This window comes from Pinus tabuliformis, chromosome 9 (genome assembly GCF_031772625.1).
Source record: "Pinus tabuliformis cultivar Carrire ecotype Pingquan chromosome 9, CPIR1, whole genome shotgun sequence".
NCBI lineage: Eukaryota > Viridiplantae > Streptophyta > Pinopsida > Pinales > Pinaceae > Pinus > Pinus tabuliformis.
In genome coordinates this window covers 1960712557-1960728506 of record NC_142307.1, presented here as the reverse complement: position 1 = coordinate 1960728506, position 15950 = coordinate 1960712557, and the positions used below count along the sequence as shown (strand labels likewise).

Sequence of the window (15950 nt, the reverse complement as noted above, 5' to 3'; positions counted from 1 at the left end):
GACAACCGTTTCATGGGCGGGTTTTGGCAGGAGCTTTTCCGATTGGTGGGGACGGAGTTGACACTGAGTACCAGTTATCACCCACAGACGGATGGGCAGACATAGATAGTTAACAAGTGGCTGGAGGGCTACTTGCGTAACTATGTCAGTGGGCAGTAGCGAGCATGGCTGAAGTGGCTGCATCTGGGGGAGTACTACTACAACACTACACATCACATGTCCATTGGTATGTCACCATTCTATGCTTTGTATGGATATCATCCTTTATCTTTTGCTAACGTGATGTTTGGTGCTAGCAAGGCTCCGAGAGCCAAGATTTGGATCCAAGAGAGTCAGGATATCTTCTGAGCTCTCAAGGATAATATGGCTACAACGCAGAACCAGCAGAAGCTGTACGCTGACAAGGGTCGGGTGGAGAGACAGTTTGAGGTAGTGGACATGGTCTACCTACGATTATAGCCATACCGACAGTCGTCACTGAAGCAGAAGGGAGCTAATAAGCTCAATCCCTGCTTTTATGGGCCATACAGGGTGATATGCACGATTGGACAGGTTGAGTATGAATTGGAGTTGCCCCAAGGCAGCAAGATTCATAACGTTTTTCATGTATCATGCCTGAAGAAGGCATTGGGGCAGCAGGTGACAGTGACAGATGAGCTACCACCCACGAATGATGACGGGCATTTGGTGTTGTAGCCAGAGGCTATTATTGATACCAGGGAGAGGCAGCTACAGTGCAAGACAGTCCGGGAATTCTTGGTGAGATGGAAGAATTTACCGGATGAGGATGCCACTTGGGAGAGTGAGAAAATTTTGCAGCATCCATCACTTCAGTTGCTTGAGGACAAGCAACATTTTGCCGGGGGAGACTGTAATATTCCTAATTAGCCATGGCTAATTGGAATATTCGATTTTGCTCAATTTTGCCTTCTATAGTTATTTATAAATAAAAAGGTGAGGAAAGGGGGACATAACTCACTTTATGAATAAAGTCACTCCCTAGTAGCACAACATTGTAACTTAAAAGGATAGCCAAGGGGGCCCAAGGACCACATAGAGAAGGGGCTCATGTAAACACTTGGAGGGACTGCGCAGATGGAGAAGGAACACGTGGCAAGAGAGAGGCTACGTTGGAGGAGGTGGGCCTTAGGGTTTTAAGAGAGGCCAATGCTATAAAGGAGAGAGGAGCCTCCTCATTTTGATCGTTCGATTATGCTGCATTTGAGCTAGTCACTTCGACTTAGAGCACGCTGACTATATAGCCTGTCTGCAGCACTGTTTAGTGCATCGAGTGTCTCCGTTCAGAGATCTCACCCTTAGCCCCGGGGGACTTCGAGTGCTTGCTCGGGCAAGGTAGTTTCATCAGTATTTTGCAGGAGGAGTGATTTCTGGAGTTGAGGAGCTGAGTATTTTGATGACTGCACAGTCTTGAGAGGGAAGGACGCAGTTCTTTTGGTAGGAGCTCCGGATTGGGTTGATGTGGAGGATTTGAGCTGGGAGATTGAGCAAGGGATCAGCCCTTGCATATTGGAGGATTTTGGCAGAGTTTCGGGTAGAGTTTTGGAGGATTTTCTTCAGGGGCAGCGCAGAGCCTTGAGGGATTGCGTAGATCCCCAAGGGGGTGATTTTCGGGGGTCAGCGATTTTAGAAAAGCTTTCTGGGCTTTTCTGGGTTTATTGAGCAGAGGCTGATTCAAAAGTTTCAACATTTTCTGAGGAGGGAAACAGCCCCAAATCCTCATTTGATTCCAGCAGTAGCAGCAGCACAACAGTTCTCCGGCAATTTGGACGCATTTCAAAGAAAGGCCATTTCCTTACCATTCTGAGTGTATTTCTTCACTTGCCTTGTGCAAGGCGAGGTGCTATCTTTCTGATCACCTCTTGTACTCTTTCCATTACTCAATATAATAAAATGGCTTAGCATTTCTCTCTGCATTTCTCGAGTATCTGCTTATATTCCATGTATACATTATTGTATGTTGCACTACTGTTATTCCTTTGTTTGGAGTTTTCTTGTCATTGAGGGATTCCCCTGATAAGGGGTATTACAGTACCAAACAAACCAGCGCCACTGAAGTATCTGCCTATTTCAAGGCGCACAACTGCACATTCCTCCCTTTCAGGTATCAACTTTTCTAATGCATCCAAGTATCCTCTAGTTACCTCTGCATCTAAATGGGGTTTGGTCCTAATCCCACCCCCTGGTGCAGGTTGGCCCAACCAAGATGTAGAGTAGTATTTTGGCGTAAGGATATACGCCAAGCAATGTAGTGGAAGATTAAGTTTATTCCACCATACACACACACAATTGTGAATCAGTTTGTACAAGCCGGGATCTTTGTTATGAACAATATCTTTTATTTGCCCCAACATGGTATCCATCTGCTCATAGACCTCGCCAATCACTAGTTTATCTGTATCTGCAAACCGAATCATGTGATAAATGGGCTTGGTGAAATCCAATACTTGCCTCACACTTGACCAAAACATACCATCAAGAGTGGCCTCCTCCACCAGTTCAAAGCCTCGCCTGTCAGCTGCATTTGTAGCCCTTTCCTTTAATACCTGCCAGTGTGGACTTGATACCATGCTAGCCAATGACTCTCTTACCTTCGAAAGGCGCCTGAAGGTGAGGTAATAGCTATCAAATCTAGTCCTCGCAATCTTCAACAACTCCAATCTTGAGTGACAGCAGAAAAGGCCATGGGTATTGCTATGATTTGTATAATTTTATCATTTGTTTGCCTTTCTTGTACAAATCACCAATCCATTTGTATTGTTCATTTTTGTTTTTAACAACATCATGCATCAAAAGGTTCAATGTGTGAACCAAACACCCAGACCAAAATATGTTGGGGTATTTATCCTCAATAATTGCTCTCGCTGCCTTACAATTAGGAGCATTATCAGTGATGACTTGGATGATATTGTATGGCCCAATACGGCAATTGTTTCAAGTAATGCTTTTGCAATGTTGATGCCGGTCTTGAACTTCTCTGCGTAATCATATGCATTTAGAAAGATGGCACCACTAACAGACATAGCAAGAACACTTATCAATGGCTTGCCTTTTACATTTGTCCATCCATCAGATACAATGGACACCCCATGGTCAGTGCAAGAACATGTCATTCTATTCATAATGTGATATTTTTTCTCTTTCATGATCAAGTCCAACGGTTCTTGCCTTGTCATACCCAGGGCTCTTGTATCCTTTAGGGGCATCATTTATGGCAGAAATCATTTCATGCCAATAAGGTGAGCGAAGAACATTGAATGGTATCCCACATGCATAGAGAAACATGTAAATTTTTTAATCCACATCATTCCTACACCCCTCATCAAGGAAATCCGATATGGTTCTACGCCTTAAAGCTAGTGACCCTATGCCTCCATATCCATTGTTGCTGAAGGAGTTCTTTGTGCTTGTGATTGTGAGCTTGGTTCAAAGAAACCCCTTGATTTTTTAGATTTGTATTGGGCTTCCTCCTCTTCTCCTATGTATTTGGCTCTATCTGCTGCTGACACCGTTGCACAAGTTTTGATTCCTATTTGTTTATCTCCATCCCATGGCCTTTTTCCGCAGAGGTGTTTTCTGGCACGAGTGTATGAACCTGTGTAATTATTGTTGCGATGGGGGCAATGAAATTCAGTGGTTCCACCCTCTTTCCCTGCTTTAGGCCTGTTAACATATTTCCACAATGGGGTTTGGTCTTGTTTAGTTTTTTGAGAGTCATGTTCACCCTCCTCTAGCTCCTCCTCACCGGAGTTTTCATCAAATCCAGTTTCTCCAGCTTCTTCATCCCCCTCTTCATTTTGGCCCCTCCCTTTCCTACTCTCCAACACCATAATAACCAGAAAAGGGACCAAGAAGAAGAAAATGCCAAGAAATATAACCAGGTCCATGATGTTTGATATTTGTAGGCTTTTGAATCTGCAAAATTTAATGGGAATGGGAATGAGAAAATTAAAAATGTATTTAGTTTTACTATTTATTAATTTAATTTATTTAGATTCATGATTCATTTACTAAATAAGTTATACATTTACTAAATTACTAACTAAACTAAACTAAATTACTAAATTACTAAGTAACTTAAGTTTAAACTACTAAATTACTAAATTACTAACCTCCTTGCAGACTTGCTCCTTGCTCCTCGGCGCTCGCTCCTCACTCCTTTGCACAATCTCCTTGGCTCTCCTCAATTCATTCAAGTCACAATGAAATAAAAAATGCCCCCCAAGCCCTTATAAAACAACAAGAGATAAACAACAACAACGAAAAAAAACTAAATTTTTTTGGTGTCCACAATTTTTTTTCGCGCTTTTCGCTCCCGGAGCGAAAATTAAAGCCCCGGAGCGATTGCTCCCGATCGCTCCCGGGCTTTAAATTTTTGCTCCGGGAGCGACGCTCCCGAAGTGCAGGGAGCGCAAATTTTTTTATCGGGAGCGCGCTCCCGCCCGGAGGGAAAATTGGAAGCGGGTTCGAGGGGGGGGGGCTCCCCCGCAACTCTACCCTAGGTGAATAGATGAGGATAGCCTATGAAAAATAGACTCTAGGAGATTTTAATGATGTACAACTTGATGAATGAATCTTGATTAATTCAGATAAATAGATTAAACTTCAACATAAACAAGACACGACCACAAGATAAAAACAATTATAGACCAGTGCCTTCGCTATTTGAATTAACCATTGATAAAACAAGTTATCCAGATCGATTTTCAATATGCGACGAAAAGTGACGATAATCCATATAAATGCCTAACACTGTCCCATGCAAAAGATTCCAGATTTAAAATTATTACTACTAATGACAAGATCTAGAACAACCAATATGATTTATCGCACTAGACTATAGGAAAATCATAAAAATTCGCACTTAATGACCAAATGACACTAAGGAACTTTTAGGTTAAAATTTTTTAATCATTCCTTAGGAACTTGATTTAATCAAAGGGTTAAAAAAAAACCCAAAATTTTTAATGGGCCATAAGCCACATTAAAAAAAAAAATAACGTTTAAGCGAAAACCCTTTAATGTAAATCCTTAATCACAAATTAGAATTTTTTAAATTTTTTAGATGTTTAGAATTTTAAAAGTTTTTACATTTTTATATTTTGAAAATTTTAAATATTTTTAGGATTTTTTTTTTTTAATGTTTAGAAAAAATTTTAACTTTTAGGATTTTTTTAATAAAAATCATAAAAAATAAATAAATAAATAAAAATGAAACTAAATAAATTCTAACTTAAGATTGGATTTTAACTAAACTTAAACACACATATATATTGAATAAAAAAACTGACCTAAACTCCTAAACTAACGCACATATATATGAAATAAAGAAAATATAAACTATGCTAACCCTAGCCAAACGAAACACATACAAAATAAAAAAGGAGAATATTGAATGCTATTTGTTTATCATGCAGGCTTGGCAGTGTGGAGTGAGTTAGACACAGGATGGCGGCAGCGAGGAGACGTCGAGGGTAGATCGATGGCTGGAAGGAAAGGGATTTATGCAGAGCGAGAGATGACGCTGGTAGGATGAGCAATAGGAGCTGCGTAGGGAACTGTGGCTGGATTTGAGGAGATGGAGGTGGCCAAAAACGCAGGGAAAGTGAGAAGTTGGGCAGCGTATAAGGTTTTGGAGCTGGCAGCGATGAAGCTGCGTGAGGATAGAAGAAACTGGAGCAGCGCGAGGATGAAGGATTTGATGGCCAGCGTTTGGATGAATAGCGGAAGGTCTGCTCGATAGGCAGCAGATAGAGTGTAAGGGAAAGCCGAGGGAGGGGAAATACGCTGAGGTTGGCAGCGTGAGGAGAGGAGTGTGGATTTGCTAAAGGGAGCTACGGGCTCGTGGGAGAAGACTCATGTTGCTAGAGGGAGCCGCAGGAGAGTGAGGGTGAAGCGGAACCTGACTGCGTGGAGCTGGACGGTGACAGTGAAGAGAAATAAGGCAGCGTGAAAGAGGCAGAAATGGGGACGAGAGGAATCGCGTGGTTGAGTGACAGAGAAGGTTTAGGGAGAAATGCAAATGATGAGCTGAGGTTTTGATGAGGGTTAAGAGCAGAAGACGCAGAGGGTATGACAGCAGCAAAAAGGCTGTGGGCCTAAAAAAAAATTAGAAATTTTTCTGGAACAATGAAACCCCAAGCAGCAGCAGAAACTGAAAACTTAGGTAGCAGACCGGTGCCCCAAAAACCCTTGAAGAAATTTTCCGAAAATTTTAATAAAAAATTTAAATCGCCCTGTTTCAGATTTGCATGATGAAAACCCCACAAAAGTTTTCCAGATCTGAAATAAATACCCCTACAAGAGCTGATTCTGAGGCCAGATCTTACCCTCTAGGGCCTAGATCTGGTTTCAAACAAGAAATCCCCTTCAGATCTGCAACCTGCGATGAGAAAGACAAAACACGCAGAAACAAAAAATACAATGATGAAATTAAAAACCCCAAAAAACCTAGCTAAATAATTACAGTGATTACAAACTGAAGGCTCTAAGTAGCCAAATTTATCATTATGCCACAAATATTTTTTAAAATTTATGATTTAAAGTGAGGTGCTTCAGAGAAAACCCTTCATGCATCAATCAATGGAAGTTCTAATGATAAGCCCGAGATTAAATCCAGTTGGGCTCTCCAAAAAATGCTATTCCGGAGTTGGCTAGTCCAACAGAAAACTTCCCCAAACGCCCGATGATCTCAAAATCAAGAATTCCCTGCACAACTTAATTCAACCATTAACATAGAGAGAGAAAACAACAACAAAATTCAAATCTAATGGAGATAACTGCCATTCTATTCAGAATTTAAACTATCATTCAAACCCCAGTGACCAAACAAGATACTTGTGCTTAAATCACTCTTCATAAAGCTATCATCAATGGTTGAAAGTAAATCTATGCATGAAAATAAAACATCTTACAGCATTTCCACGAAGAGTAACACTAGCAGAAATTAACCCCAAAGTCTTTCTTTATTGCACGTGAAAAACGATAACAAGAGAGCTTTCACTTAGCACACGACTCCAAGATAAATCTGACTACTTAGAGCCTTTAGTTTGTAATTACTGTAATTATTTAGCTAGGTTTTTTGGGGTTTTTAATTTCATCATTGTATTTTTTGTTTCTACGTGTTTTGTCTTTCTCATCACAGGTTGTAGATCTGAAGGGGATTTCTTGTTTGAAACCAGATCCAGGGCCTGGAGGGTAAGATCGCGCCTTAGAATCAGCTCTTGCAGGGGTATTTATTTCAGATCTGGAAAATCTTTGTGGGGTTTTCACCATGCAAATCTGAAACAGGACGATTTAAAAATTTTATTAAAATTTTCGGAAAATTTCTTCAAGGGTTTTTGGGGCACCGGTCTGCTACCTAAGTTTTCAGTTTCTACTGCTGCCATACCCTCTGCGTTTTCTACTCTTAACCCTCATTAGAACCTCAACTCATCATTTGCATTTCTCCCTAAACCTTCTCTGTCACTCAACCCCGCGATTCCTATCGTCCCCATTTCTGCCTCTTTCACGCTGCCTTATTTCTCTTCGTCGTCACCGTCCAGCTCCACGCAGTCAAGTTCCGCTTCTCCCTCACTCAACTGCGGCTCCCTCTGGCAACCTAAGTCTTCTCCCGCGAGCCCGCAGCTCCCTTCAGCAAATCTGCACTCCTCTCCTCACACTGCCAACCTCAACATATTTCCCCTCCCTCGGCTTTCCCTTACACTCTATCTGCTGCCTGTCAAGCAGATCTTCCGTTGTTCATCCAAACGATGGCCATCAAATCCTTCATCCTCGAACTGCTCTAGTTTCTTCGATCCTCACACAGCTTCATCGCTGCCAGCTCCAAAACCTTATACACTGCCCAACTTCTCACTTTCCCTGCGTTTTTGGCCACCTCCATCTCCTCAAATCCAGCCACAGTTCCCTACACAACTCTTATCGCTCATCCTACCAGCGTCATCCCTCCCTCTGCGTGAATCCCTTTCCTTCCAGCCATCGATCTACCCTCAACATCTCCTTGTTGCGCCGTCCTGCGTCTAACTCACTCCATGCTGCCAAGCCTGCATGATAAACAAATAGCATTCGATATTCTCCTTTTTTATTTTGTATGTGTTTCGTTTGGCTAGGGTTAGCATAGTTTATATTTTCTTTATTTCATATATATGTGCGTTAGTTTAGGAGTTTAGGTCAGTTCATTTATTCAATATATATGTGTGTTTTAGTTAGTTAAAATCCAATCTTAAGTTAGAATTTATTTAGTTTCATTTTTATTTTTTATTTTTTATGATTTTTATTAAAAAAATCCTAAAAGTTAACAAAATTTCTAAACATTAAAAAATTTTAAAAAATCCTAAAAATATTTAAAATTTTCAAAATATAAAAATGAAAAAACTTTTAAAATTCTAAACATTTAAAAAATTTTAAAAATTCTAATTTGTAATTAAGGGTTTACATTAAGTGGTTTTCGCTTAAACGTTAAAAAAACTTTAATGTGACTTATGGCCCATTAAAAATTTTGATTTTTTTCTTAACCCTTTGATTAAATCAAGTTCCTAAGGAATAATTAAAATATTTTAACCTAAAAGTTCCTTAGTGTCATTTGGTCATTAAGTGCGAATTTTTATGATTTTCCTATAGTCTAGCGCGATAAATCATATATTGGTTGTTCTAGATCTTGTCCTTAGCAATAATAATTTTAAATCTAGAATCTTTTGCATGTGACAGTGTTGGGAATTTATATGGATTATCATCACTTTTTGTCGCATATTGAAAATCGATTTGGATGACTTGTTTTATTAATGGTTAATTCAAATATCGAAGACACTGGTCTATAATTGTTTTTATCTTGTGGTCGTATCTTGTTTAAGTTGACGTTTAATCTATTCATCTGAATTAATCAAGATTCATTCATCATGTTGTCCGTCATTAAAATCTCCTAGAGTCTGTTTTTCACAGGCTATCCTCATCTAGTCACCTAGGGACTACCCCCCTTGACTTGTCTAGGAGAGAGTCTAAACAGAGTGAGTAAGGATTTAAGAGTGACAGCCCTTTATCTGAGTGTTGTCGCGCTGCCTAGACACTCTATGCGACAACAGTCCCTAACTATCACTTTATGAGGGGATAAATTTACTACAAAAAAACCCTCTAGGAGGTTCTCTAGGGAGTCCAAGGATACCAAATTAAAGCATGCAAAATTTACCAAGCATTTCATTTAAAAATAAGCATTTAGACATGGAACATAGAAACCCTAGAACTATTCATTACATAAAATAATCATGAAATATATTCAACAAAGAGTACCCACAAGATATCCAAGAACAAGCCTTCTTTATCCCAAAATGATGTCTCCCCAACAAGCACTAGTCTCTAATAGCCAAAAATCCACAAAAGATCACATCTCCACAAAGTAGCTAAGTATGATAACTAGGTCGAGTTCTCTAACAAAAGTTGAGTTTTCCACAAGTGATGATGAACAAAATGAAGAAGGTAGTCCTCTATTTATATGAGGTCTAACTCTTCTAATTTCTAACTAAAAGCCCCTAGACAAGTTTGATTTTTTAGTGGTCTGTTAGTTTTTGTAGCATCGGATGTGTTCTAGCCACGAAATTTTGTGGAGAGGCTAGAATGCATGAGATCTCCAAAACCCAAAAATCGTTTCTGGAAATTCCGCCTAGAAATGACTTAACTAGATTATTAGTCAGTTTTTAAATATTTTCTAAGTCTAAACTTAGGGAATATGACTAATTAATCAGAATTCATTAACTTAAGGTGTGAATGTTCTAAAAAATCACATGGATCGAATTCAAGTTAATCCTAACCATCAATTAAGATCTAATCTTGGTTGTTGAAGTCTCAACAGAGTATTATAAGAAGAAGTTGATGGGGCTTGGAGAAATCACTTGAGAAGTTCAATTTCATGAGCAGATCAATTTCATGAGTAGCATCATTTAGTTGTTGGAGAGAGAGCCAGAGAAATCGAAGCAATGAGGGAGGGGCAGGGACAGTGAAGTCAGAGGAAGGATTCCAGTTCCGGTGAGTGCATTTGCAGAGACGCAGAGGAGCCACAATGAGGCTAGCACAGAGCAGCGCAATAGCCTCTAGAGGTAATTTCGAAATTGCTAGGGAGAAGCAGAGTTTCAGTGCCAAAAGTTGGGCAAAGGTTCCAGAGGCCATGAGAGACATTTTCCCAGACAGCCGCTGACCAAACGACTTGAGGAGAAGTTGTTCTGAGTTGAGTGCAGAAGTGACTACGCTAGGGTGACGCAGTAGCTGCACAGAGCCAGTTTGGATGGCTCAATTTGAGCTGAGGTCAGAGCCCAGATTTGCCTATGGAGTGAGGAAATTCCTCACTAGATTTTTCTTGCCAGTTTTTCTCTGTAGGATTTCCAGTTTCGGCATCCAGTTGTACTCAAATTATTTCACTGTTGCATAATAATAAAACCCTCAGTTGTTGCACCGGTTTTCCCAAGTTGGGTTTTTCCGGGGACATTGGTCCAAAAATAACTGTCATTTTATGTGTGTGTGCTAGTATTTCTTCCAACGTTTATTTCTTCCGCAATTTATTTGTGTAGGTTGCAGTGTGATTGATTCAGTATTTGTTGTAGCAAACAGTAAATAAATTGTTAAAAATTAATTTAACAATTAGGAGAATTATTTCCAACTATTGCAATAGGATTTGGGTTTGGAATTTTCACATGGTATTAGAGCACAGATGATCAGCCAGAGAGCTCAATATCAAAAGGAAGAGGGAGTTTGTTATTAATTGAGGGGCAGCAAATCGAAACCCCAGAGACAGCACAATCACCTTGGCCAAGAGGTCGAATTTCTTGAGGAGAATCGATTTTTCTGAGAGGGGCAAAAAAATTCGATCTCTCTAGATCAAGGGATTCCAGAGGTAGAGGGAGCAGCCAATATTTTTTGCAGAGCAGATCTCTAGCTAGACGCAGTAGTTTTGTAGCAGTTTACTAGATTAGAACTAGCTTCGGGTGGAAGAAGAGCACACGCTAACAAAAAAATTACCTCAGGGAACTTCTTGTCTCAAGAAGTTTGATTTCCCCTACAAATCAGCAATCGTTGTGAGCAGAGTTTCTCACTCCAAAAGGTAGTGCAAATAGCTGAGCAACAACTGAGCAAAAGGGAAGAGGATATTTTCGACATCGTTTGAGATGACCACTGCTAAACTTCGAGATCAAGACAGGTTGGATGGTGCTTCCAACTATGTCATCTGGAAGGCAAGGATGTCCTTCCTTTTGGATGAATATGGTCTGAATCCTTTCATAGATGCAGTGGTAGCTATCCCCATGAACGCAAATCAGTTGAACAAGTAAAGAATGGTGTTCGAGACCACATTGTATCACACATAGCGGCCAAGGGAATGGCCAAAGAGATGTGGGATACACTTTCCACGTTGTACGAGTGCACTTCCGAGCAGCGGAAGATGTACCTAGAGGAGAAGTTGAAATGCACCAAGATGCAAAAAGAGGAATGCATAGACCCCTTCCTCACCAAGATTCAGGAGATCTGGGACTAGCTTGCAGTGGTTAGGGCAACACGCCTCAACCCACAAAGCTAGTGTGATTGGCACTCAACAGTGTCTTTGAAGAGTGGTAGGGATTTGTCCAAAGTATCTTGGGCAGAGACACCTTGCCAAGGTGGGACAGGATGTGGACCGATTTGCAGCAGGAGGAGTTGAGATGAGACCTAGTGAAGAACTCCATCAGTGGTAGCAGCAGTAGATTGAAGTAGGGAAAGGAGAAGGAGAATGTGGCCCTCGCATCGAAGGGTCCCAGTTAGGGGCAGGGGGAGCATTGAAAGAAGAAGGACATGTAAAAGGTCAAGTGCTTTAGATGTGGTGAGCTTGGCCACTACAACACCCAATGTCCTCTCAGGAAGAAGGACAAAGAGGAGAAGCAGGACCAACAGGTAGCATCAGCAGAGATCGATACTTCCGTGCAGAGGAAGATGCTCATGGAGAATCAACTAAGGTCATACCAGATGCAGAAGGGAGAGCAAATAGATGTCTTCCTCTGTCAGTTGAAGGAGATCCGTGACCAACTGACTTCCATAGGGGCCACGCCCGATTAGGAGTTGAAGGTGAGGACCGCACTTAACGCAATCTCTGAGGAGTGGGAGACATTTTTCCAGAGTAGACTAGGCAGGGTGAGTCTTCCAAATTAGGAAGAACTGTGGGCGGTTCTTCATCAAGAAGAGATCAGACAGTTGACCAAGACGGGAAGTAGCAGCAAAGGGTTCAGGATCAAGAAGGAAGAGGAAGAGGATGCGGCTCTGGCATCTGCGGGAAAGCAGGAGAAGAGGAAAAAGAAGGACCTCTCCAAGATCAAGTGCTTCCACTATGGGGAACTGGATCACTATGCGAACCAGTGTCCGAGGAAGAAGAGTAAGGGAGAGGCTTCTGACTTGAAGGCAGCGCCAGCGAGGGCGGAGAAATAAGTCAACGAGGATGACAATTGTGCCATGATTGCTCATGTGCCACTTGAGAAGAAGTGGAGAGACATCGAGCTGTAGTCAGGAGGACTAAAGGCGATGACGGGCAGGATCCTTGAGGTACCCAACCTCTTGGATTATACCTTGCTACGAGAGCCCCGAAGAGGAGTAGCAGGACTGGCAGATTTAGGTAGAGATGGATGCGGATGAAGTAGCAGAGAGTGCTACAGTGCAGGAGTCCCGGGCAGCGCGAGGCTAGCAGGCTGCAACAGTGCGAGAGGCACAGGAGTGTTGTACCAGTGCAGGATGGCACAAAGAGGTGTGCAACGGTGCGAGATGCAGGGAGTTGTTGCAGCAGCGCAGAGGTCAGTAGAGGGAGCAATTGTTAGCGGCAAAGAGAGCTTCAACATCGAGAGTGTTTCTAGCCTGATAGGGATGTCAGAAGTTGGGAGGATCAGTGACTTACTTCTCAGTAACTGAGTTGCAGTGCAGTAGTAGTTGGTAGTAGCACGATGCAGCATGATGAGAGGGGAAGCAGTGCAGATGCAGTGTTGGGAGGATGGACTAGCAGCACGACGGATGCAGAGGGAGTTGTTGTACGGATGCAGCAGTTGTAGTGGCAGGGCCATGGGCAGTAGTATAGGATGCAATAGTGCAAAGGATGTTGGGCGAGGCCTAGCATCAGCACAGGGACCGACGCCAGATAATCAGGGTGATGCTCAGTATGGAGTATTACTAGAGCACAGTCCTCGCTCAAAGGGAGTATTGATTTGGGGCAGCATCGGATGTGCTCTAGCCATGAAAATTGGTGGAAAGGCTAAAGCACATAAGATCTCCAAGACCCAGAAATGGTTTGGACAGATTGTACCCGGTTTGGGAGATATTAAAATAAATAATATTTTTAATGGAGTTTCTAAGTCTAAACTTAGGAAAAATAAAATATTAATGGTTATTAATATAAAACTGGGTTAGAAGGTTCCAAAAGTGATGGATCAAGCCAAATCCAATCTTAGTCGTCGATTAGATACCTAAACTTGGTCGTTGAAGGACCAACGAGAAAAGCATAAGAAGAGGCTTGAGGATCAGTTGGAGAATACACTAGAGTGATTAGTGATTCATTTTGCTAGAGAGGGGTTACTAAGCAAAGTTGAATCAGTGATCAGTGAGTATTGGGCAGAGAGGCAGAGAATACTGAGAGACCAGTGCAGAAGCAGGGAGAGCGAGAGCAGCAGCAAGTTCAGGCCACGCCGAGCCCAGCAGAGACAGCGTAGAGGCCAGAGGGACTACATCATCCACGCAGAGGCTGCTAGAGTGACGTAGAGGGTTCCAAAGGCCGCACAGTGCCTCAGAGGGTTGATGTGGAGGGTCCTGGGGCTGACACAGGTCAGCAGGAGGCTGACACAGAGGCTAGAAGGGCCAGTGTTGAGCTTCAGTTGTGTCAGAGAGGGTTTCGTGGGACAGGTTTCCTAAATACCTGTTTCCGAATATAGAGGTATTGTTGCCATGTATTTTTCTTTGTCGGGTGAGCCGGTTAGGTACCCAGTTGTATTCAGAAATACTGCATAATAATAAAACCCTTAGAATTGTTGCACCTGTTTTCCCAAGTTGGGTTTTTCCGGGGACATTTGTCCAAAAATAACGGTGTCAATTGTGTGCTTGTTTTCTTTCAATTAATAATTTGTAGATGTTGTGATTGTATTGTGTTTATTTCAGTATTTAAATGTTTTAAATAACTTGTTCAGAATTTACAAGTAGAAGAAATAAACTAGCAGAATACAAATTAATTTTCTAACGGGTAGACTTAGAAAATTCAACAAATACATGTTGCATGTCCAGTCAACATGGTCTCTGAACTAGTGCTAGAGGAAATAAAAAACTTTGCATCAATATGCAAACTAGTAAATCGTGACTCGTCAATAGTTGGTTGAAAACCATTTTCAACCCCGCACATCAGTGTTGGCCATTCCTTAGTTCTATAGAATTATTGAAGGGCTTGCCTTGACTCGGGCCCTATTTTGAATACGCCAAATCACGTCAAAGATGTCTAGAGACCAGTTATTGACTATGTTTATTGAATATGTGAAGATTGAATCAATGAAATCCAATTGTGTTGTTGTTAGAGTGTGGATGGACCACTGTATCTATTATAGTCGAGTTTTGGAGTGTTGGAGTGTGCTAAATGTAAGTCTGCAACCGATAGCTAAGTTCTAGAGTGTGTTGTTCTAGCTTACGTAGCTAGTGTGAGCAGTAATACCAGCAGCCACTATAGATAATATCGGCGATATTCGAAAATATCGCGATATTTTCGGCAAAACGATATATCGCCGAGAAAATATCGCGATATTTTCTGTTTTGATAATATCGCGATATTTTCAAAATATCGGCAAATATCGGAAAATATCGGCAAAATATCGCGATATTTTGAAAATATCGGCGATATTTAAAAATTTGAAAAAAATATTTTTTATGCTTGCCGATATTTGCCGATATTTTCGCCGATATTGCCGATAAGATATTTTCTGGACCCTCGCCGATATTTTGCCGATACCAATATTTTCAACACTGCCAGCAGCAAATCCTTGCAATTTCACACATGATGCCTTCAAATCCAAACCAACGTCACACAAGTTATAAACTCCAAAAAAAGACTTCTAAATACTATTCAGCATACCTTCGACCACAGTTAACATGGTGGTAAAGAGTTGTGATTACTTTCCTTTTCCCGTGCAGGTATGGTCCCTTAATATGCACTGACCCAAAGTAGCGATGACCTACTCCCAATCTCTGTTTCAAATCATCGAGTTTGCTAATAGAATGTACAACCTCATATGCCACAACCTTCTCCTGTAAAGATGTAGGAGCATCCAAGGTAATGCAATCCACAAGGAATGTTGGCTTTGCCTCGACAATAGAAGCTAAAGCATGGCTATCAAATTCATGGGCCAAGCTCTTGGACACTAGAAATGGTCTGCGAGACCATGGCATCAGTGTTATTAATCACGTCGCATAAGGAGGAACTAAAAGTGTGTGAATACAGCTAAGTATATCGAACCCCCAATATATGGAGATGCTAGTTGCAGACAACCTTTACGGAAAATGTGTGAGAAGGCCCAGACATATTGAACCTTCAACGAATTTTGAGAAGTACAAGTCATGAAAGTCCCAGTAATCTAAGATATGAAATGAAATGTTGTGGTCAAAGTAGTGACAAGATGAAATGTGATGTTGTAATATCCCCATTTTTGTAAGCATGGGAGCCACTAACGAATTTTACCCAATTTTGGTAATATTAATTAAAAGGGGCAAATATTATTAGAGAATGATGGCTAGTATTATTTTATTGGAGAATGGAAACAAATATTATTTTATTAAAATGGCAGCAAAAGTCACTTAGTGCAAGATGCCCCCCACCAATAAAATAATATTAAAAAGGAGTATAGAAGCATGGGGAGAAATTATAAAAGGAGGATGGACTCATTTGTTGACCATCCCTTGACTATTACACT

The 15950-nt window shown here is 41.2% G+C and overlaps 1 protein-coding gene across 5 annotated transcripts in view; it reads right to left on the bottom strand.

Moving 5' to 3' along the window:
- Positions 1–15950, bottom strand: part of LOC149156835 (ras-related protein RABC1-like) — a 385206-nt gene that overhangs the window by 311398 nt on the left and 57858 nt on the right. The gene's annotated exons all lie outside the window — the stretch shown is intronic.